Below are 22,068 nucleotides of genomic sequence, written 5' to 3' on the forward strand. Positions count from 1 at the left end.
GACGTTTTTGTAAGCGACAGTTGAGTTTTAAATCTCCGTGTCTCTCAACACGCAGAAATAGGCAGCAGTGTCTTGGATTTCTGCTCGAGCAATCGTTAAAGGAAAGTTATTTTCTGCATTTGTCTGACCGGCCTCGAATTTCCGCTTGGCGAAATCTGCGTCTCTTCTGTCGTTGTGCTACTGTACCAGTAGGGATCGGGGTTATTGTTGTTTTTTGTGAAACTGCAGTCCATTTTCACTCTATCTCCTTTAGTGATATGCAGTTCAGTCTGTGGAGGAGACACAGAATCTGCTTGAATCAGCCCTGAAATGAAACATAAGGGAAGGTTTAATGCAACACTGAGCGGAAAATTCCATGAACATCAAACTATTGCAAACAAACAAGGAGTTATAGTTTTACATAACAAATACCAGCCAAAGTATAACAAGAGGACGAAACCACTTGAATCCCATCATTTATTGGCCAGTGATCTCTTTGAATCAGATGTGTGGGGATACAGATATATTTACTATTGTCATTTTTTAAGACAGAAAGCTAAAACAGAAGGCGAGGAAGTATCTTGTGATTTATTTCAAATACAAAGTAGCAATGCGAAAACTGGGTAGCAGCATGTTAACACGAGTAATGACTGGTCAGCTAGTTTCTCTAGCTGCACCATCTGACAGTGTCACTGCTCTGGGCGGTGTTGTATTTGGCAATTCACCCCACCCCCTTCTCTCCACACACCACTTGTTCATTAAATATAACATTCCGGCATGTAATTTGTCACTGAGACTTTTTTCAAGGTGCCGAAAAAAGGAAAATGATGAATGATAGAAACTGGGAGAGAGGAAGCAGACCTGAAATGGAGAGAAAATGCGAGAGCGAACAAAACACAAATAAAAAAAAAGGATGAATGATGCAAACCGAGAACGAAATTATGTGCTGATTCTCATGAGATCCATATATTTTTGTTTTGTTATATCTATGCTCCAGTTATCGGCGATTATAGCAAGACCATCATTTATTGCCCATCGCTAATCTCACATAACCACATTGTGGTCTCATCCTGAACTACGGCAGTGTGAATGGTGCAGGTGCTCCCACGGTGTTATTCTGGAGGCATTTAAACGTTTGAATGAGAGACAACATCAGGAACGGTTGTTTATGCCGGAGTTAGGATTGGATATGATTTATCCTGGATAAAACGACACAGAATGAAATGCTTCGGCCAAGTTGCATGTACTTCAAGTCTTGAAGAGCTATCCCTTCGGGGCAGTTACTTATTCCTTGCCCATGGACATGCACCTTTGTTCATTTCAAATCTGAAGCCAGCCACTTATTATTGTATCTGCTTCCGCCATTCTTTCAGGCAGTGTTATGAAGATCATAAAGAGACGCTGTGAAAATAACCATACATTTCTCCACCATTTCTATTTACCGATTATCTTTAATCAGTATCCTCTCATTTGCGTCCCTGTTCATAGAAATCATAGAAACCCTACAGTGCAGAAGGAGGCAATTCGGCCCATCGAGTCTGCACCGACCACAATCCCACCCAGGCCCTACCCCCACATATTTTATCCGCTAATCCCTCTAATCTATGCATCTCAGCACTCTAAGGGGCAATTTTCTTTAACCTGGCCAATCAACCTAATCCGCACATCTTTGGACTGTGGGAGGAAACCGGAGCACCCGGAGGAAACCCACGCAGACACGAGGAGAATGTGACCCGAGCCGGGAATCGAACCCGGGACCCTGGAGCTGTGAAGCAGCAGTGCTAACCACTGTGCTACCGTGTTGCCGATGTACATAATTCTTTCTCACATTTATAAAACCCTTTCAAAAATTTGGGCACCTCATTTAAAGTTCAGCTCAAGCTCCTTTTTTTCAAGGGAACGAATCCAGTTTCTGTATTCACTGCGATTAACTGATGTCTATAATCCTTGACAGCATTTTGTCAGAACATAAATGTGTGTTTTTAAATAATTTTAGAAACAAGGGATTTCATTTTTCAAGAGTCTCCGGGTGGAAGATCCCTTTGCTAATTTCTCCAGTTTTGTTGTGTTTTCACGAGGTTTTTGTACGGGTAAGAGCCGGTTTGAAGCACCGTGATCCTCAATCCGCAGAAATAGATGGCGCTGTCTTTAGTCTCCACAGCAGAAATTGACAAAGGGAAAACCTGATATTGACTGAAATGACGAGCATCGAATTTTCCTTTGGCAAACTCGGCATCCTTGCGTCTGGTGTTATCCCGGAACAATATGAACTGGAGTGGCTGGTTCGGGTAGAGCCGGTACCAGTAGCGATCCGGATCAACAGAACTGGAGTTGTAATTACAGCTCAATTCCAGATTAGTTCCCTCAGCTATCTTCAACTCATGTTGACTCTGTGTTATCGAACTCCCTTGGATAGTACCTGCAAAATAATATGCAAAACATTCAGGTAACCCCCTTATTGATGACAAGAGTCCCCCTCTCTCCTCTTTCAAAATGAGGAAAAACAATCACAAACTAACTATCACCTATGGATTTTTTACAACAGAGGAAGGAATACATTTCAGTATTTACATAGTATAGGGGGCAACAAGTATCAACAAATGTTTCACATGTTCCAATTTACCGAATAGAAATGACGCCACGAGAAATTTAACTGGTGCCATCTCTAAAGTTTTTCCACGATATTCAAGAATCTAATGTGCAAATCTTTCCGACTACGTGCCCACAATGGCTTTACTTTCCTTGAGACACGATCACTCCAATGATGCCCTGAAACGCTGTTCTGAACAAACAGCAGAAATGACTCAGTGAAACACAGAAACAATAAACAGGAAGTGAGCCCCAGTCCGTTTGAATCGCAAAGATCACGCATGTGCGTGCTTACGTCATTGTCTAGTGCAGTATCAGTTGACACAGAAAGCAGAGTAATATTAATTGACACATAATCCAGTGTTTTATATATAAAGGCAAAGTACCTTGCTGCAATAATTAAGGCAGACCTTGTGTAATATAAACAACATCAATGTCTAATACATTTTTAGCGGGAACATATTAGTTTAAGGTACTCAAGCCAGCACTGCAGCAAGTGGTTCGCACTGCTGCCTCACTGCTGCAGGGACCTGAGTTTGATTCCTGTCTGCGTGGAGTTTGCACGTTCTCCCCGTGTTTGCGTGGGTTTCTTCCGGGTGCTCCAATTTTCTCCCACAATCCAAAGATGGTTAGGTGGATTGGCCATGCTATATTGTCCGTCAATAACCCGAGGTGCGTAGATTAGATGGATTAGCGGCGTAAAAATGTGGGGTTACGGGAATAATGTTGTTGGTGCAAACTCAATGGGCCGAATGGCCTCCTTTTGCACAGCAGAGTTTGTGTGTATACTGTAATTTTAGTTTTAAATTAATTTATCAGGCATGGACTTCGCTGGTCAGACCCCATTTATTGCCCATCACTAGTTGTCCTTGAGAGGTGATGTTGCCTTCTCTGCTGTCTCCGAGGTGTAGGCACACCCACAGTGCTATTAGGAAGTTAAGGCAGCGTCTGTCATAATTTAAACGAAACCATTGTCTTGTTATGAATTAATTCACACAGGGGCGAAGTTTATGGGCTGACAGTCATTTAGGAATAGAAAAATATATTTTCATCACTGCAGTAACTATTGATACAGGGACTATTGTAACAGGAACGCGGAAATGCTCGACCACAGGAAAACTGCGACAGGGACGGACCTAATATTAACATGATACATATTTTTTTCTAACGCAAATAGTGGCATTTTCTTGTGCTGTAATAAGTGAGCCAGGGCTGAGCAACAGCGCACAGCAATACAGTACAATAATGATGTAAGTTACAGATAGGGACACATGGTGCAAAGATAATAGACAGATCAGCAAATCGCATAAGCAATGTGCAACCCAGCAGAATTGTAGATGTATTGTAACGTCGTAGAAATAGAGGCAAGACCGAGTCTTTTAAAAACTGATACATATTCCGATGCACTGATAGTTGAGGCAGGATTGTTTGTAATATAAAATGAAGTGATTTGCATACATCAATAACTGAGGTAGAATTATTGTAATATAAACAATTGGATGGTACAATAGATTGAACATCATGTATTCGAAGATAAACAGGGTGCGATATAAGCAGAGAGAGAATCTAGGGCGGCAGTAATTGGAAATGGCCTCAAACATTATGGACAATAATTTGTTGTAGTCCACTAAGTAATGCAGGGCCAAGAGAAACACAATGAGAGTAATGAATCAGCCCCAGTGTAATAACTCGAAAGCAAAATTTGGTTCATTTATATCAAGACCTGGTCAACTGTAATATGAATAGAGATATGTTCTATAGATGCCCGTTCTTCCCCATTGCAAACAGGGACACAATGTGGAATGTGTGAAAGAGGGACAATCAGATTTACATAGAGACATTGCGCAATGCCATATATTATAACGAGAAAGTTATCGAGCATGATATGAAATCATACAATGACTTCAGGTAACATGGACAGAGAGAACGTCGAAGTTCCAGATTTATTTATTAGTGTCAGAAGTAGGCTTACATTAATACTGCAATGAAGTAACTGTGAAAATCCCCTAGTCGCCACATTCCAGCGATTGTTCGGGTACACTGAGGGAGAATTTAGAATGGCTAATGCAACTTACCAGCACATCTTTGGACTGTGGGATGAAACCGGAGCACCCAGAGGAAATCCACGCAGGCACGGGGAGAATGTGCAGACTCCATACAGACGGTAACACAAGCTGGGAATTCAACCCGGATCCCTGGCTCTGCGAGGCAGCAGTCGTCCAGTGAAATAATAAATGAGCCAAGATGTATCAGAAATAGAAAATATATATTTTATTGTTTACAACAGACAGAAAATGTCAGTTAAGCAGAGGTACAATCCAATGTAGTATGCCAAGGCCGGATGTGGTTGTGACAATCAGAAGCCCACTCTCATGTCAAAATAAAACGGGGCTCCCTGCAGCATCAACAGAAACACAGTCTGCTGTAAAGTGACTCGGGATATTGACTAGTGGAGCAAACACTGACAGAGGACCTCCTTTAAAAAACAATTAGATGGCACAATGATTTTTTAACGGGAAAAGCTCTGTAATATAGAAACATAGATATGATTCAAATGCCACCAGGTGGACACAGAATGCTATGACACGAGTTTCTCTGACCTCGACCGCAGTTGGATTTCTCCGGTCCCGCTGCAGTAAACGTCGATTTGTCTGAGCACCAAATTCTCCGTTATCGATCGCAGCAGAATTCCAATCAGAATTCCTTTCACCCCAGTCCAATTCTGTGCGGCAGCAGCAGGTAAACACAATGGCGCAAAACCAGCCTGGAACAATGGGCAGATGTCAGGTCTCCCCTGAACAAGACCTGTGGCTGCCTCTGCGAGTTCAGAATGGAGCCACCACCAACTCTCATCCCGAGAACGTTACACGATACATAAACATAAAGATTTAAATTAAAATTTGGACAAAATAAACTGAAGGATTAGATTAGTAAGAGTACATCTGTTTGAAGGGGTTTTTCATATGCGAATTAGCAAACCGGCAAGAAAACAAATGTTTACGAAAATGACTATGGGTTGAACAATGTTTTATGTGAAGGTGTTAGAACTATAGACAAGGTGATTTCAAAGTGGAGAGAGAAGAATATAATTTGCAACTATACGAAGAGGTGTTATTAAGATAGCACAACATCAAAGGGAATGGAAAGTATCACCATGGGAGCTGAGTACAGCAGGAGAAGAGCAGCGACTACAATAGCCTCACCAAGCTGGAGAAAGCAAACTCTCCCAGAAAGGCAATGTACTGAAAAAAGTGGCTGTTTAAAAAAAACTAACAGAGAAAAACCACTATGCTGAACTAAAGAAGCCTTTCCCAAGCTGCAAAGTAACCCGTGGCCGGTCACTATAATCTGTTTTAAACTCATAGAGCCATACAATTTCGTATGTTGTTTGGGAAAGGGACAGTTCTCAGAGGTCAGAAAACTGTACAACTGGGAACACGGGTTCACCTCATGAGATACTGTGTGTGTGGTCATTATTGTAGTTAAGGGTCCTGTTGAATTGTATTATAGTCTTTCTTGCTGTGTGCCTATTTTCAGATAATAATTATCCATTATTAATTATTTGCAACAAGGCTGGACCATGTCTCACTCGTTTCCATTTTTTATACATTATGTCAAATTGAAACTTTCTACCATTAAGTATTGGTGTTCCACTTGAACATTCTGCATTTTGGGATACCCTCACATTGTAGATCAGGTTCTTAACAAACACCACAACAGCGGATGTCTTTAGAAGTTAAATGGAATCGAAGAGTTCATTTAGTTGCCTCAGAATGTTCCCATAGATCCATTTTCTTTCTCAGGAGGTCAACTTCCGGCCTCAGAAATTCTATTTAACTAAAATAACCACATCCACCACTCTCGTCGGTAAAGCTGAGCATTCACTGTGGAAAAATGTTCCTCCTACATCCGCCCCCACCTCCATCCCACATTGCCCATAATCTTAAAAAAGGCACCTTGCATAGCCCCGCACCATTTTCCGTTAGCACCATCAGCTAATGGGAACATCTTTTCTTTATCTACCTGAGCAAAGCCTCTCCTAATCTCATCCACTTCGATTACAGCTCCCCTCAATCTCCTCCATTCCTTTGGAGAACAACCCCAGCATCTCCACCTTCTGGCTAATTTGCGAACTTTTCAAAACGGAATTTAACGAAATTATTCAAATATTTTTCTCCATGGGATTTACCTAGAAGTGATCAACTTTTGAGAAAACACGATGGAATTTAAAAATGTTTCGAAGGAAAAATGCTGGAAAATCTCAGCACGTCTGGCAGCATCTGTAAGGAAAGAAAAGAGCTGACGTTTCGGATCCAAAGCTTTCACAAAGCGTCATTTGGATTTGAAACGTCAGCTCTTTTTTCTCCTTACAGATGCTACCAGACCTGCTGAAATTTTCCAGCATTTTCTCTTTTGAATTCAGATTCCAGCATTCGCAGTAACTTGCTTTTATTAAATTTGTTGCGAACTTCTTAGCATTAAACATATTTAAAATAATTTTTTCCCTTGAGTTTGACAAGTGTTGGTCAACGTTTTGGAAATTCGTTTCAGCATTTTGAAAAATAACTTTTCCATGCTGAACTTTTCCATCTAGACTTTTCCAACTTTCAAAATATAGTGTAAACTCATTAAAATGTTTTTCCAAACGATTTAACAAAAGCGTGCCATTTAAAAAAACAAACACGATTAAACTTACTTAATGAAAATCTTTCAGTGGAATTTAATTTGAAATAGTCGAGTTCTAAAAAAATTATCTAACATAAATTTCTCCAGGGTAGCTGACTGAAGTTCGACAGCATTTATCTGAATAGTTCTAAAGTTATTGAAGAACGTTGTCATCCCAAGTAACATGGAATTTGTGAACTCCTTTTAAAATTTTACATCGAACCAGCCAGGAGTCGAATCGGGAATCTTCTAATCCGTAATCAGATGCATTACCCACTGTGCCACTGATCCACCTGCTAACTTACAGCACTTGTTACATATTGGTCGAACGCTTCGAAATCGGGCAGAAACTTTGTCAAAGCGATTCGTTTACTTGTGAGGAAAAGTTCCATCATTGAAATTTCCATTATTCGTTTACATAATCCCTAATAGCCCTTGAATTGACTTGCTGAGTTAATCTGCCGTGTTGGAATTAAAGACAATAACACTGCCCAACCACTAACCACTCCCCTCAGTGAATCAACTATCGAATATGACTTGAGGTGGAGATGCCCAGCTTTGGACGAGGGTAGGCACAGTAGGACGTCTCACAACACCAGGTTAAAGTCCATCAGGTTTAATGAAATCACGAGCTTTCAGAGCGCTGCACCTTCATGAGGTGAGTGATTCCAAATAAACCTTGTTTTGATTTAATTTGATTTATTATTGTCACATGTATTAACATACAGTGAAACGTATTGTTTCTTGCGCGCTATGCAGACAAAACATACCGCTCATAGAGAAGGAAATCTGTTGGACTTTAATCTGGTGTTGTGAGGCTTCTTACTGAATATTACTTGAACACAATATTTTGTACCCATATGCCATTAGCTCTTACATATCCCTCAATATGCATTCAGAAAAAAATAAATAGAAGTGCTGAAATTCTCTGCACACTGCGCAGGAAAAGAGATGCTCCTATTTTGACTCAGCACACATTTTATCAGTTCGCGCAGTGGCAACAAGAGCAGGTTAGAGGCTAGAAATCCTGCAGCGAATAACTCACCTCCTGACTCGCAGAGCCTACCCACCATCGACAAGGTAAAAGTCAGGAATGTGATGGAATGCTCCCCACTTGTCTGGATTATGCAGGAACTCACCACATGTACCTTAGTCGGCAGTTTCCAAACCCAAGAGAGCTGCAACCTGGAAGTTCCCCTCCAAGCCAATCACATCCTGACTTGGAAATATACCGCTGTTCCTTCACTGTCGCAGGGACAAGATCCTGGAATAGCCGCCCCGCCCCGCCCCCCCCCCAACACCTCCACTCCCCCGCCCCCGCCGCCTGTCGCCCCAGTAACAGGACGATGCATATACCTACACTAATAGACTGCAGCGGTTCAAGAAGACAGTTCACCACCACCTTCTCAAAGGGGCGGCACGGTAGCACAGTGGTTAGCACTGCTGCTTCACAGCTCCAGGGTCCTGGGTTCGATTCCTGGCTCGGGTCACTGTCTGTGTGGAGTTTGCACATTCTCCTCGTGTCTGCGTGGGTTTCCTCCGGGTGCTCCGGTTTCCTCCCACAGTCCAAAGATGTGCAGGTTAGGTTGATTGGCCATGTTAAAAATTGTCCCTTGGAGTCCTGAGATGCGTGGGTTTGAGGGATTAGCGGCTAAATGTGTGGGGGTGGGGCCTGGGTGGGATTGTGGTCGGTGCAGACTCGATGGGCCGAATGGCCTCCTTCTGCACTGTAGGGTTTCTATGTTTCTATGTAATTAATGATGAGTAATAAACGCCGGCCTAGCCAGTGACACACATCTCGTTACTGAATGAAACGACACATCCAGCCAGCTGCCTGGACAATCATGGAGTCCCTTGTACAGGTGAATTGTGATAAAATGGATATCCCCTTACAAGTCAACCCTTTTGAAAATGTTGTTCCAGTGAGGTTGTCGTTCTGATGGATTCCCTGCAGTTAGTGCTCAGGCTCTCAAACCAAACCCCATGTGAACCAACCCCGCCATCTGCACCGGAAAGAAATGAACAAAACCTGCGGAATGGGCAATAGAAAGCAACATCAAAGGGCTCATCCGGGACTTGAACCCGGGCCCTCTCGAACACTTTGACCTCAAATACCCAAAACGAAAACCATGTCCCGAGACGAACGAGCCTACGCTATCGGTGGGTTCATCAAAATATAGCTCATTTGCTTTTCCCAGAGGATTGGAGACTAGCCAATGTTGTTCCTTTGTTTAAGAAGGGGAGCAAGAATAATCCAGGTAATTACAGGCCGGTGAGCCTTACGTCAGTGATAGGGAAATTATTGGAGAGGGTTCTTCGAGACAGGATTTATTCCGACTTGGAAATAAGTGGACGTATTAGTGAGAGGCAACATGGTTTGGTGAAGCGGAGGTCATGTCTCACTAACTTGATCGAGTTATTCGAGGAAGTGACGAAAATGATTGATTAGAGTAGGGCAGTTGATGTTGTCTACGTGGACTTCGGTAAGGCATTTGACAAGGTTCCTCATGGCAGACTGGTGCAGAAGGTGAAGACGCATGAGATCAGAGGTGAGCTGGCAAGGTGGACACAGAACTGGTTCGTTCATAGTAGACAGAAGGTAGCAGTGGAAGGGTGCGTTCCTGAATGAAGGGCTGTGACAAGTGGCGTTCCTCAAGGATCAGTATTGGGACCTTTGCTGTTTGTAATATATATATATAAATGATTTGGAGGAAAATGTAACTGACTTCTTCAGTAAGTCTGCGGACGGCACAAAGGTTGGGGGATTTACGGATAGCGATGAGGACCATCAGAGGATACAGCAGGATGTCGATCGGTTGGAGACTTGGGCGGAGAAATGGCAGATGGAGTTCAATCCGGAGAAATGTGAGGTAATGCTTTTTGGAAGGTCAAGTACAGATAGGAAATATACAGTCGATGGCAGAAACCTTAAGAGCATTGATAGGCAGAGGGATCTGGGTGTACAGGTGGAGAAGGTAGTCAAGAAGGCATACGGCACTATTGTCTTCATCAGCCGGGACACTGAGTTTAAAAAGTGGCAAGTCATGTGGCAGTTTTATTGAACCATAGTTAGCCCGCACTTGGAATATAGTGTTCAATTCTGGTAGCCACACTACCAGACGAATGTGGAGGCTTTGACGAGGGTACAGAAAATATTTACCAGGGTGTTATATGGCATGGAGGGCATCAGCTATGAGGAGAGTTTGGAGAAACTTGGTTGGTTCCCACTGGAACAACGGAGGTTGAGAGGTTACCTGATAGAAGTCTACAAGATTATGAGGGGCATGGACAGAGTGGATAGTAAGAAGCTTTCTCCCAGGGTCCAAGAGTCAATTACGAGGGGGCATAGGTTTAAGGTGCGAGGGGCAAGTTTTAAAGGAGATATACGAGGCAATTTTTTTACACAGAGAATAGTGGGTATCTGGAATTCACTGCCGGGGGAAGTAGTGGAAGCAGATGCGATAGTGACTTTCAAGAGGCATCTTGATAAATACATGAATAGGATGGGAATAGAGTGATATGATTCCCCGGAAGGGTAGGGGGGCTTCTGTTCTGTCGGGCAGCATGGTCGGTGAAGGCTTGGAGGGCCGACGGGCCTGTTCTTGTGCTGTAATTTTCTTTGTTCTTTTGATCCAAAGCAGCTCAATCATCTCTGGTAAAAAACGAAATCGTTGAACAAACTCAGCACGTCCACATTTGAGGACTGAAAGCTCCAGGAAAATATTCACCAACGTTGCAAACTTCACTGTTTGGAACTGGGCGCTTTTGTGTAGAAAGTACACGTTACCCATTGCACTCCACGTAGAATGCGGAGCGCTAAGCTGAACGAACGAAAATATTTGCAGCACACTAACAGTAAGAGCAGTTTTGATAATCGTAATAATAGATCTCGTGAAGCAATATAAGTTGGCTGTCAATGCTAAAATAATATTTCTGTTTCGACATTTGAGTCATAGTCATGGAGTCATAGAGGTTTACAGCATGGCACCGGGCCCTTCGGCCCAACTTGTCCATGCCGCCCCTTTATTTGACCTCTAAGCAAGTCCCAATTGCCCCGTTTGGCCCATATACCTCTCTACCCATCATACCCATGTAACTTTCTAAACACATTTTAAAAGACGAAATTGTACCCGCCTCCACTACTACCTCTGGTAGCTTGTTCCAGACACTCACCACTCTCTGTGTGAACAAATTGCACCTCTGGACCCTTTTGTTTCTCTCCCCTCTCACCTTAAACCCCTGCCCTCTAGTTTTAAACTCCCCGACCTTTGGGAAAAGATAATGACTTTCCAGCTGGTCAATGTCCCTCATCATTATATACACCTCTAGAAGATCAGCCCTAAGCCTCCTACGCTTAAGGGAAAAAAGTCCCAGTCGATCCAGCCTCCCCTTATAACTCAAACCATCAAGTCCCAGTAGCATCCTAGTACTTTTTTTCTGCTCTCTTTCTAGTTTTATAACGTCTGTCCTATAATAGGGTGACCAGAACTGTACACAGTATTCCATGTGTGGCCTTAGCAATGTCTTGTACAACTTCAACAAGACGTCCCAGCTCCTGCATTCAATATTCTGACCAATGAAACCAAGCATCCAAGCACGCCGAATGCCTTCTTCATCACTCTGTGACTCCACTTTCAAGGAGCTATGAACCTGTGCCCCTAGATCTCTTTGTTCTATTACTCTCCCCAACGCCCTATCATTAACTGAGTAAGTCCTGCCCTGGTTCGACCTGACAAAATGCATCACCTTGCATTTATCTGAATTGAACTCCATCTGCCATTCGTCAGCCCACTGGCACAATTGATCAAGATCCCGTTGCAATCCAAGATAACCTTCTTCACTGTCCAGTATGTCAGCAATCTTGGTGTCATCTACAAACTTTATAATCATGCCTCCTAAATTCTCATCCAAATCATTAATATAAATGACAAATAATAGTGGACCCATCACTGACCCCTGAGGCATACCGCTGATCACAGGCCTGCAGTTTGAAAAGCAACCCTCTACAACCACCCCGTTCTCTGTCATCAAGCCAATTATGCATCCATTTCACTACCTTACGCTAGATCCCGTGAGATTTAACCTTATGCAACAATCTACCATTTGGTACCTTGTCAAATGCCTTGCTAATGTTCATGTAGACAACGTCAACTGCACTGCCCTCGTCTACCACCCACTGGCTGAAGCAACTCCTCCTCATCTCGGTTCTAAAGATTCGTCCCTTTACTCTGAGGATGTGTCTTTGCATCCTAATTTCTCCTACGCATGGAAACATCTTCCACAGCTCCGCACGTTTTCCGAAGTTTTGGTATTCATTCGACTTCGTCGCAACCAGGGTTTGAACAGAGAATTCCAGCAATGATGCTCGCAGGATCACCATCATTTTACGATATAAATAGGAAAAGTAACAAAGACAGTGTTCAAGGAGCACCAATTCAGGTGTCTGGGCAGCATTTATATCTTAGTGTATATTGGAGTAAACATTGAAAATAGTCAACAGCCAAATGCGAACTTGCATTAAAAAAAACATTTGTCAGCTGAAGACGCCAAATTAAAGCCCAGTTTGGGTGTGGGGCGTGGGGGAGGATGGGTTAGCAGTTGAGGGGGGGGGGGGTCACAAACTCACGTGACATTATCACTAGAGCCTGTATGGATGGTAGACTGATGAAGTCACAATAGACACCCCTTGCCCTCCCCCCAATCACACGCACACAGACAAACTGACACACACTCACTCACACATTGCAATCAACGGAACAGAGCTCGGATTGCCTCTCTCTTTCTCAATCTCTGACTCCGTCCATTCTCATTCACTGAAAGAGATTCAGTCAGATATGTTTCTGACCATTCTGGCGGCGCTTTTGAACAGGAAGTACCGGATAACGTTCATCAAGCCAGACAAACATATTAATATACATAGATGGCATTTTAATGAACCATCAGGAATATCTATGTGAGGCGTAGATGGGAGGTTCCACAAACTGTCACAGGTACAAGAAAATTTACAATAACTCTTGATATTTAATTCCTCTATCTTTACAGGTGGACTATGCGCAGATCCAGTTGCGCAGTCACCGGTGAAAATAACCGCATCAGAAGGGGGTTCGGTGCAGTTAGATTGTAACTATACAGGCAAGGGTATGAGCTACATGCAATGGTATCAGCAGAAACCGGCACAGGCACTGAGATGGATTATTACCACAATATTAGTACTGAAGGAAAATAAAGTTTCAGGACGATATCTGGCGGCTTCTGACAAGTCTAATGGTTACCTCAAAATCAGCGGCCTCATTCTGGAGGACGTGGCGGTCTATTACTGTGCAGTGAGGCACAGCGTTAGACTACAGCTAGAACCCCGTACAAAAAAACCTCAGCAAGTATTTACAGCTCGACTAAGCTGGGTTCACGATTGTAGTCAGGTCGCTTTAATGGGCAGTTTTTTTTCTGTCGTTGTTTAGATACACAAAGAAGCAGTTTGGAAAATATCTGGACTAATGTCCGTGCCGCCATTGATATAATAAATTTAAACGCGGAACATTTAACACCCAGCAGAAGGATGCACTCAGAAGTGGAATTAACATAGCAGGAAATTAATGGCTGTTCTTCCAGAAATTTTATCTGAGATGAATCTCAGGACCCTGACTCCTCGGCACTCGTGAAATACAGAATGGAGTAAACACTTCTGTAGCACTAAACAAATGAGATGTAGAACACGCGCCTCAGAAAGTCACCCAGAAATACTACTATTATTATCAATCCGGGAGTCAGAGACTCACTCAGCAACACGACTATTATTATCAATCCGGAACACAGAGACTCTCCCAGCAACAAGACTATTATTATCAATCCGAGACATACAGACTCACCCAGCAACACGACTATTATTATCAATCCGGGACACAGAGACTCACCCAGCAACACGACTATTATTATTAATCCGGGACACAGAGACTCACCCAGCAACACGACTATTATTATCAATCCGGGACACACCGAGACTTACCCAGCAACACGACTATTATTATCAATCCGGGACACACCGAGACTCACCCAGCAACACGACTATTATTATCAATCCGGGACACAGAGACTCACTCAGCAACACGACTATTATTATCAATCCGGAACACAGAGACTCTCCCAGCAACAAGACTATTATTATCAATCCGAGACATACAGACTCACCCAGCAGCACAACTATTATTATTAATCCGAGACACAGAGACTCACCCAGCAACACGACTATTATTATCAATCCGGGACACAGAGACTCACCCAGCAACACGACTATTATTATCAATCCGGGACACAGAGACTCACCCAGCAACACGACTATTATTATCAATCCGGGACACAGAGACTTACCCAGCAACACGACTATTATTATCAATCCGGGACACAGAGACTCACCCAGCAACACGACTATTATTATCAATCCGGGACATGGCGACTCAGCCAGCAATGCGAAGATAGTCGATTCTTATAACTGAAATTAGTGTTCTGTGTGGTCATTGATACCTTGGTTTAGAATATCGTGCAAAGTTGGTGTCTCAGTCTCTGTGGCGCAATTGGTCAGCGCGTTCGGATATTAACCGAAAGGTACGTGGGTCGGGACCTCCTCAGAACTAGAGCTCTTCGTGTTTTCTCACATCAGCATTCAAATGCAAACAGTTGTGGGGTTGGTAATGGGTCCGTGGGCGTCAATAAAAATATCTCTGAAGTGTTACCAGCTGTGCTGTTATCTGGTGTTGCCAACGTTATTTAATGACTATCGATTTCAAATATATTACATATAACATTATATACATGCATCCATTACACTGTTAAGCTTAACAATTAGAATAGAAACATTAATTTGTGGCTGAGCATTTGTTCCAATTCCATATTCCTGTTCCCAGTCATTGTTGGATTGATCAGAAATCTGCCGAACCCAGACTGAAATGTGTTCAATGATGGAACATCTACAAGCCTCTGGCGTAGAGAATTCCGAAGATTCGCTATCGTTTGAGTGATGCAATTTCTCCTCACCTCAGACCTAAATCATCAGCGTCTTATCCTGAGATTGTATCCCGTGTTTTAGATTCCCGGACCAAGGAGAATATTATCTCAGCATCCACCCTTCAAACTCGTAGAATCAGAGAATCCCTGCAGTACATAAGGAGGCCATTCGGTACACCAAGCCTATACCAATAACAATCCCAACAACAATACCGAACCCACACAGCTTTGGACCGTGGGAGGAAAGCGGAGCCAGAAGTAAATGCACACAGAAAAGGGGAAAACGTGCAAACTTCACACAGACAGTCACACGAGGCCCGAATTGAACTCGGGTCCCTGACGTTGAGGGAAACGCCCTCATCCCAGAGAAGAATCTAGTGAACCTTCGCTGTACCGTCTCCGATAAATGTATAGCCTACACTGACGAAGTGTCATCGTCATTCAATACGTTGACGTTATCCTCTCTCCACAGATGCTGTAAAACCTGTTGTTATTTTGCGGCATTTTCTGTTTTTGATTCAGTTTCCAGCATCCTCATTATTATACTTTTATTCTGTCTTCAATGTGGAGACCCAAACTGCACACACTATTCCAAATGTGGTCTCAACAAAACCCTGAACAACGGTAGCAAGACTTCAAACACTTCAAAACTTAACTCCGTGCTGAAGGCTGGAAGGAGAGGGTGACAGTGGATAATTGGCACTGTGTACATTCCTGTAATCAGTAATCAGGAAGATGATATATCTGTGTCTCTTTATACTGTCATCTCTAAACACCATCTCCTCTCAATACCGTGCGTCTTACACTCCCTACCCCTGCTTTTCAGGTAAAACTCGTTGTCACCAACTGTCTGTGTCTGTATCAAGCAGCTAATTGACCCTGGTAGCTGGACGGCCAGAGGGAGCTGGATGAGAAGCAGCGACAGAAACAGGAAGAGAAGCGACATGATAGTGTTTAGCAAATGACTTATGTCAGTTGCTCTCCGTGATGAATGCCTGCCGTGTGTTGCCTTGCATGTTTCACAGAAGCCACAGTGATGAGTTTGGTGGGTTTTGGAAACTGAAAGTGCCACATGAGCAGCTTGCGGGACTATTTCACCTCACTGTCGATTTCATGTTCCAGCGAACAGGAGTCGCTCTGCTCATTGGCTGATGCACTCATTTGTGTTCGATCGACACATGACAATTTCAAGGAGAAACTTGTTTTTGGTGAATAAAAAGTCTGAAATAAAAATAGAAGACAGATGGTTCATGGATAAATTAATGTTTTAAGGAACATGCATCAACCTCCCTGATGGTCCAGTCGTTAAGATTCGGCGCTTTTACCACTGTGGCCCGGTTTCGATTCCCGGTCAGGAAATGCGACAACCCTGCGTTAAGGCTTTGACAAAAGGTCATCTAAACTCGAAACGTTAGCTCTTTTCTCTCCTTACAGAAGCTGCCGGACCCATTGAGATTTCCCAGCATTTTCTCTTTTGATTAAAGTGAGGAACTGATTGGCTTGGCGGACGAGTTTAGTTGCTCCACCAGTAAACCGGAACTGCTTCAAATGCGCACATGGCTATGTCGTGTAGTGGTTCTCACGTTCGTTTCAAAGGTGGAAAATCCCCCAGTTCAAGATCGGGCCGAAACATTTCCAAATGATTTCATTTCAAAGTGATTCAGATTTCAGAATTATTCTCGTTTCTCGTGAAACATTAATTGAGCTGTTAAGTTTTTTTTAACAGCATTTAACACGGGAATCTCTTAGTGAAGAATATAAAAGTGAAAGTCTGCGATAGCGAGCAAGACAGGATGGATTAACTGGCACAAGGAATAATGGACAAGGGCAACATTGGTTGCTTCCCATTATTTTGAATCTTTGCTGCTTTTCTGGGTCAACTCCAGCTCTCCATTCCTCTGGCAGTGTCACCATTCAAACTGAGTCTTTCTCCATCCCGCTTTGCTAATCTCACAGTTACGGCTTTCTGAATGAAAACTGTTTGCAGTCAGTCGAAGTCAAATTGTTTAGTCTTTCATTCAGTGAGACGTTTTCTTGTCATTTAGCCCAAGACTTTTATCCCGAAATGAATGATATTTCTGTCAATGCAAACGATTAAATCTGACCCATTGCCACCCAGAATTTACCTTGTATCACCATCTCTATCGGCAGCGCTTTGCAGTCTATCAGTGCCTTTCACTTTCTGTGCTTGTTCGTGACCTGTTCTCTATGTGACATTTTCCACTCGGAAGCAAAACTGTAAATCTCACTCCACTGATTCTGGCAGAGCTGCTTTGGACCAGGAAGTATTGCTGGTCTGTTTATCAAAAATATTAAATGTTAATATATCGAAGGCAGTCTGCGACCCTGAAAGCTGGACCACCAGGATCTCATTTGCCTTATTCTCCCAGACACTGATTGCAGCAGTGTGCACAGTACCAATTATCCGCAGGCACAAACTCCTTCCTGTCTGTTAAGATTTGAAATTGTTCATATTTTCACACTGGCTTCCATTGTGACGGAAACAGAGCTGTGATAAGCTGATGTTGTTCAGCACATTTATCCCAGTAAGGCTGATATCAGTTCTATGCGAACATTGCTCTTTGAATGTGGTGAGCGACAGTGAAATTTAATGCAGTTGAAGGTAGCTTACACATTTTTCCAGGAGGAACCAGCCAGGGCACTGTAAATATGAATTGTTGTGGGTAATTGACGGGATTGTGTAATGGGACTGATATTTCTCCCTGCTGCTCAAATTGGCACAAGTATTGAGCGACCATTTTCAAACTGCTGTCGTGTGGTGGGTCCCGTGGTGTAACGGTGAGCTCTCTGGACTCTAAATCCAGCGATCCGAGTTCAAATGTCGGCGGGGCTTCGCCTTCCTTTGCCAAATGCTGAAGATTGATTTGCTGAAGGGCATTTCGCTTAATTTTCTCACGAAGTACGAACTGCGATTACAATGCACATTGCTGAGCCTCTGGCGCCAGATGCCTGCAACGTCAGTGTTTTTCATCTTTTCGACAACTCTTTAACTCCTCTGTTGAAAGGAAGAGGCAATTGGTGTCACACAATATCAATTCGACTGGAGTCTGGGAATGATTAAGCAAATGTGTGTGTGTGTTTCTGAGAGAGAGAGAGAGAGAGAGAGACTTGATACGTGTGTGTGTTTTGGGAGAAAAATCTAGTGTCTTCGGTCAGAATGCTGTCGATTCCATGGTGTAACGGTTCGCACTCTGGCCTCTCGCCTCCAATCTCTTTTTTAAAAATTGGGACAAATAACTGTGTGAATGACTCCTGTAGGTGGACCCCATGCTCACTGTGGCTTCCCTGTCTCTCAGCGGTTTGTATTCTTGAGCAATCGTTCTCTGGGGCTGATGCAATGATGCCAGCAGAGTCTTTCGCTGCAACATCTGCAATTGACTGCGGTGGAATTTGCTGAAATTTCCTCAATGTTTATATTTCCACTTTCTGAGAATTTAAAATTAAATGCTCTTCAGAAAACCCATCATCGGCTTGAGCAAAAAAAACAACAATCCTTCACCGAGTTCTGAACTCCAATTGCTGCATTCGGAGTCCAGAGTGCTCACCATCACACCACAGAAACAGCAACAGAGCCGTCAGATGCAAATGGTCACTCAAAGCCTTTTTCATTCAATGTGGCAGTGACGGCAAGTGGGTCAAATGCTTTGAGTGACCATTTGCAGGACAACCGCCTCATCACAGGATCAAATCCAGTGAACGTTGGTTAAACATAGACAGCGAGAGAATAGAGGGAGCAAAGAGCAGAAGAGGGAACAGTGATCGATGCACAGACAGAGAGACTGAGAGAGTGAAAGAGTCTGAGACAGGTCTCCAGTGACAAAAAGAGACAGAGAGGGACATAGAGTGGGGCAGACATCCACAACCCAATATACACAAAATAGCTGTCTGAACCCACAAGCATGGGGTCATCTGGATGAGTAAATAAGGATTAAGTGAATGTCCGCAAGCAATGTCACCTTTTGAAAATATCTGGATTCTCTGTGTGTGTTGTGCTAACAGAAGACTTGCAGAGCGTGCTCAGGTTCTCAAATCATACCCATCTGAGCCAATTTCGCCATGTCACGGGAAATAAACGAACAAACTCCACGACTTATCCATTACAAAGCAAGAGGTGGTCTGGGATTTGAACCGAGGAGGCCTTAACACCCAAAGCGGGAATCGTGCCCTTAGACCAACCATCGTTGGAAAGCACACATCAGGTAAATATATTTTCATTGCCATCTAAAAGCGGATCAGCCATCTGCACTGAAAAGTGATCATGTTGGAACAACTCAGGAAGTCAGCCAGCGTGTGTGCATAGGGAAACACCTCCATGACCTTTCATTAACATTGGGAATGTTTAGAAATGTAGGATGTTTAAAACAAGTGAAATCCAGCAGGGAGGAAACATAACAACATCTGGTATGGTGGAAGCTCGGAGAAAATAAATGAGGGCAACAGAGAATGACAGAATGATTACACCACAGAATGAGATGATTACAAAGTTAGTTGCAGGACTCACCTGCGTTGTGGGTGAAGGGGAACCAGAGGACGTACTGTACACATATTTCAACAGAACCGCAGTGATGAGGTTGGTGGGCTTGAAAATTGAACCTTAAACATAGAAACATAGGAAGATAGGAATTGGGAGCAGGTGTCGGCAAATTCAGCCCTTTGGTCCTGCTCTGCCATTCAATCAGATCATGGTTGACATCTCCTTGATCTGAAATCCACCTCCCCACCTGTTCTCCATATTCCTTTAATGCGTTTTCTTTATCAGAAATATATCTATCCCTTCTTGAAATCATGCAATGATTCAGACTCCACCGCGCTAGTTCCACCAATTCGCCACCCTTTGCGAGAAGTAGTTCTTCCTCATCTCAGTTTTAAATCTACCAGCTCTCAAACTGTACACGTGACCTCTTATTCTAGATTGCCCCATAAGAAGAAACTTTTGGTCTACCTTCACTTTATCAATCCATTTATAATTTTATATACCTCGAACAGATCCCCCCTCAAACTTCTAAACTTCAGCAGCTTGTGGGACCATATCACCTCACTGTCAATTCCATGACACAGATCAATCCGTGTTGTCATTAGCTGAAGGAGGCAATCATCTTCCATCCAAACAGGACATTTTGAAGGAGAAACGTGTCACAAGTGAAAAAGATCTGAGATGAAAATAATAAGCAAAGGGATGCATATTAAGTCAGTTTGAAGAACACTGTTCACCGGTTTCCCTGGCAGTCCAATGGTTCATGTTCAGCACTCCCCCAGTGATGTCTGGTTTCAATTCCCGCTGAGGAAAATAAGATTATTTGCTCTCAGCACACCATTAATAATGATCTGATTTGCTCTCTGATCGAAAACAGATCTATTAGAATCAGCCGAGTGAGGTTTGCAAGTTTATATCAGAGCTGGAAATTTCACCGGTGCACAGTTCAAGAACAAACACAGAAAAAGGGCAGTGATAGGCTGCAAAGTACTAACGATTGAGATGTTGCTGCAAGGTAAAATCTGTCTGGTAATGGGTCAGATTTTGCTGTTTATATTGACACTGAATAATGAAACTTTTCCCTCACTCTCCACTGAAAAGCATTTGGAAACGTTTCTGTCCGGTTTCGAACCATCGGAAGCGAAAGTGATAATTGCACTGGAGTGTTCGTGGTATGTTGTCATTGGCTGAACACACCATGGTGTTGAAGCAGAAGGTGCCGTTTTGCAGGAGAAAGCTGTTTGTGGTGAAAGTGGTCTGGCGTGAAAATTAAAGGAAGAAAAGCAGCGGGGATAAATTAAATTCTAAAACACCCTGTGAGCTGCTGGTCTGGTGGTTAGAGTTTGACTCTTTCCCTGCTGTTTAGATTACTGGCCTGGAATTGGAGACTTATTGCTCCCATCCAAACTCTGAAAACAAATGTGAGTTATTGCCTGGATGAAGATATAAAACATAATATGGTCCTTAAGCAAATTCAGCAGGAGGTTCTCTTGTCATTTCTGGCTGGAAATTGGGAAGAGACGAGCTTAAGGACAGTTTAAACGGTGCCGGCCCTTCGCTGCAGCTCATTGTGTTTCTGACGTGAGATGATTTCTGTTTGCTGCGCAGTTCAGACTTACCAGACTTCCCCCAGGGAAGGAGCAGGCTCATGCTTCCTGATGGCCTTTTCCAGCTCCATTGCTTTTAATGAATGTCAGGAACATTATCATTAAATAACATGATTCTCGGCCTTTTGGCTAAGATCAAGTGTAGTATGGATTGGATGCTGCACTTGGTTGAGGTCATTAGGTTACACTGAAGCTTCATATGTTTCATATGAAGCAATTTTTAAAAGCGGCATCTCGGCCTTTTGGCTAAGATGCAAATAAGCTCAAGTCTTGGAGGAGGAACACCCCCCTTCTCCAATCAGCTTGGCTCATGTCGATCAGGCCCAGGACAGGGCGATTTTGGTCGCTCGCCCTGTCTTGTCAGCCTGGATCTGAAATGTCTCAACTTGTTGAGACTCTGAATTGGATTTGATTTGATTGAATTGGAAAAGTATTAAAAAAACAAAACATGATTGCGATGTGGTTTAACGCGGTAGCGTGGCCGAGCGGTCTAAGGCGCTGGATTAAGGCTCCAGTCTCTGCGGAGGCGTGGGTTCGAATGCCAACGTGGGTTTAAGTTTTGGTCTAACAGCTCGGATTGAATGCAGGAGTGTGTGTGGTGTCGTTTTCGTCAGGAACAACGAGCAGAGACATTACCAACTTGAAAAGTTGCTGGGGTAAAGCAGCGTGTGTGTCAGTGGCTCCTTTCGAGAGCACACAGAGGCTGAATTTCTGACTGCCGAGTTAAACAACCTG

Source organism: Mustelus asterias, unplaced genomic scaffold, assembly GCF_964213995.1.
Source record: "Mustelus asterias unplaced genomic scaffold, sMusAst1.hap1.1 HAP1_SCAFFOLD_87, whole genome shotgun sequence".
NCBI classification, from domain to species: Eukaryota; Metazoa; Chordata; class Chondrichthyes; order Carcharhiniformes; family Triakidae; genus Mustelus; species Mustelus asterias.